Genomic DNA, 3820 nt, shown 5'->3' with positions numbered 1-3820 from the left:
TTATTTTTCAACATTTTATTTTACACTCCATACACAAATTGTCAGTTTTGCATCACTATGTTGCCATACTTGGAACATTTAATTGCTTAATATACTTCTGTGAGGCTTATTGATCGAGATCAGAAATGAAAAGTTTGCTGGTCACTCTATAAAACCTGAGGAAGAAGAGTAAACTTTCTGCGATCATGCAGGAATGTTGAAAATATGATGGTTTTTGTCTCAGGGGGACATAATGTATCAGAATGAGTATATTTTGCATTAAATTTTAAAGATGGTTGCAAAGTGGTGTTGTGGTGAACGCTGCCACTTCGCAAACTAAAGTTTTCTACCTCAGACTTTCCACATTCCTCCCAAGTGTGTATCTCCAGAGACTTTTCTTGCCACACTCTAAAACATGCATTTTAAGTTAATTAGTGACCCTAAAAGTATCATTAGTGTCAACGTGCATGGTTTTAAAAATCTTATTTGTGTTTCCCTAACTTTCACCTTTTTATCCCTGCAACCCAGAGAGTGACGAATAACCCATTGTGATGTTTTGTTTCATGGTGTTCTTTCCCCTGACGGTTGTTTTGGGGGAGCACTGCCAGCTGAACTTTACTGACATGACTTCTGTGTGTGTTTGTTCATCAATGTCTCCTTTTTAGCACTGTGGGTTGCTCAGACCCAGAAGTCAGTGTTAGGTGCAGGCTGCAGGACTGGGTGCATTAATTACACCAACATGATTTGGTATTTAGCAAAAATTGCTCTAACGCTTAATAGTGATGATGTTTTCCATATACTGTTAGCGTTAAAAGATTCATCTAGAAAACATGTTAAATGCTATGAATACTTAAGACTTAGACCACAGCTAGCTGTTTTATGCATCTTTGCTTATTTTTATTTGGGTTCAAAGGAGATTTTACCTGTTCTTGTTCATGTGTACGGTGTACAATTTAGGACATACTTGGGTCTCTGGAAAAATGCCCTCAGTTCTCAGATGGTGTTTTTGCTGTGACCTGATGGTGTTTTTTTCTGAGACCTGATGGTGTTTTTGCTGTGACCTGATGTTGTTTTTTTCTGAGACCTGATGGTGTTTTTCCTGAGACCTGATGCTTTTTTTCTGAGACCTGATAGTGTTTTTCCTGAGACCTGATGGTATTTTTCCTGAGACCTGATGGTTTTTTTCTGAGACCTGAGGTGTTATTCCTGACACCCAATGGCTTCTTTTCTAGACCTGATGTTTTTTCCAAAGACCTGATGGCCTTTTTCTTAGACCTTACATTGTTTTTTTCTGAGACCTGACCGTGTCTTTCTTGAGACCTGATGATATTTTTACTGAGACCCAAAGTTGTTTTTCCAGAGACCTAACAGTGTTTTTCTTGAGACGTGAAAGTGTTTTTCCAGAGACCTGATGGTGTTTTTCCAGGGACCAGAGGTCATTTTCCCACAGACCTGGCATCATTTTTTTTTCCTGAGACCTGAGATCTGACAGTGTTTTTTCAGAGACCTGAGGTCATTTTTTTCAGAGACCTGATGGTGTTTTTCCTGAGACCCAACGGTGTTTTTCTTGAGATTTGATGATATTTTTCTTGAGACCTAAGGTTGTTTTTCCAGAGACCTGACAGTGTTTTTCCTGAAACCTGACAATGTTTTTCCTGAGACCTGAGAGCATTTTCCTGAGACCTATCAGTGTTTTTCCTGAGACCTGAAAGTGTTTTTTCTGAGACCTGACAGTGCTTTTCCTGATACCTAACAGTGTTTTCCGGAGACCTGACAGCATTTTTCCTGAGACTTAATGTTTTTTTCTGATACCTAACTGTTTTTCTTGAGACTTGATGATATTTTTCCTGAGACCTAAGGTTGTTTTTCCAGAGACCTAACAGTGTTTTTCTTGAGACCTGCAAGTGTTTTTCCTGAGACCTGACAGTGCTTTTCCTGATACCTAACAGTGTTTTCCGGAGACCTGACAGCATTTTTCCTGAGACTTAATGTTTTTTTCTGATACCTAACTGTTTTTCTTGAGACTTGATGATATTTTTCCTGAGACCTAAGGTTGTTTTTCCAGAGACCTGAGGATGTTTTTCTAGAAACCTACCAGTGTTTTTTTTTTCTGAGACCTGACAGTGTTTTTCCTGAGACCTGAGGATATCCTAAAATGGACCCTGTACACATGTCCTCAAGAAGCTTCACATTTTGGAAAACATCCCTTTAAATCAAAGTATGACCAAATATCTCAGCGGTTCTTTGAAGAAAACCAGTTTGTAATTTCCACTTTTTTTCTTTGCAACCTTTCTGCACTGCTGCGTGTTCTCTTACATAGTTTTGTCTCAGGAAAGTTGTCTGATTCAAGTGAAACAGTTCAGGTGCATTCTGAGACAATCCCCATTGCAAGCAGATAACAATAGACTCTCCCATCTCTGTTACTCTTCCCTGTAAATGAGAACTGTCTGGACCCAGCCTGGGCTGAGCGCTCAGGGAATAGACCGGCGCTGGAGGATTGAAAAAGACTTGGGGTTTCGGCAYCTCCAGGGGCAGCAGCCTGTCGGTTTTCCTTCCAGTTTTAGACCTMAMTTACTGAATCAAAGGCGARAGGAAGGCCAAATCCAATCCCGTGGCTGCTTCTCATCTCACCCGAGCCGGACCCGACAGGCTCTATCTGCCTGCTTGTTCTACTTTCTYGAACTCAAACGCACATGGAGCACAGCTCATGGGAACCTGGTGAGACAGCTTGCTGGTTGCATCTCTACAGAAGCTKCAGAGTTCACTGCTCTTTCTCAGCAGGAGTGCAGGTGCTTTAAGGTTTCAGATCTTCTTAGTAGTTTTTTTTTTTTCCCAGCACACCTGTGTATGTCTAAACTGGTCCTTGAATGAATGGCCATTGTGGTTTCTTATTTTTAAAACAATGTAAAAATTTAAATCAAACTACTTACAAATCCACTCTATTTAATATTTGCTTTAGCTATCCAAATCCAATATGGTTATTTTAATATTTAGCGATACTGAAAAAGGCGGAAGCTGCCAGTGAAGTGTTTATAGTTGCTGGAAGGCAAAATATAGACAAAATGTAGACAAAAATAAAACACAATTTTCATGTTTTCCTAGCTTTTATATGTGAAATTTAACCTCCAGTTTCCTCCCACTGACTAAAAACATGCATGTCAGACAGTGGTGGGCACCAGTCCACTAAAGCACAAATCCGTTAATTGCGGACATAAATATTTCATTTGCACTTTAGCGGTCTTACTAATTTTTGTAATTCATAAGTAGATTTGCGCTTTCTAAAATTAAAATGCAGTACCGCTAACAACTATTTATCTGCCAGTCATGATTATCTTGAACAGCAGAAGGTATGGCTGTCAATGAATCACAACGCACATAATCTATCCAACAGCACCCCTCCCAGATAAACACAATTTTTGGAAATGTAAACATCCTTGCTGACAATTGCTCTCAGTCACGGTTCTCATTTCCCACAATGCTTTGTGTCTGCTTACATAACAGGAAGGCAATGTTTAGAACTCCCTTTCCCAGCAAAAACAGTAAACGTTTGCAATCCATACCAAAATTTTGTATGTATTGATTTATTGTACTTTAAAATCAGAGCTCCTTTTTAAAGAAAAAAATAAAAAAGTTTAAACGCTGGAGCTCAATACTTGACGTAATTGGTCGAAGCAATCCGCCAACGGGGTTAGACAGACATCTAGTGGTCAACTGGAGCAACTACATGGAAAACTTTCATTTCCCATCACAAATCAAATCCGTCATGTATACTCAGAATGCATTGCTTCAGTTTTCCAATAAACAGTTGTAGAGGTAACCCTGGTGAAAAAAACTTTTCTAT

This window comes from Austrofundulus limnaeus, unplaced genomic scaffold, assembly GCF_001266775.1.
Source record: "Austrofundulus limnaeus strain Quisiro unplaced genomic scaffold, Austrofundulus_limnaeus-1.0 Scaffold269, whole genome shotgun sequence".
NCBI lineage: Eukaryota > Metazoa > Chordata > Actinopteri > Cyprinodontiformes > Rivulidae > Austrofundulus > Austrofundulus limnaeus.
This window is presented reverse-complemented; position numbering follows the sequence as displayed.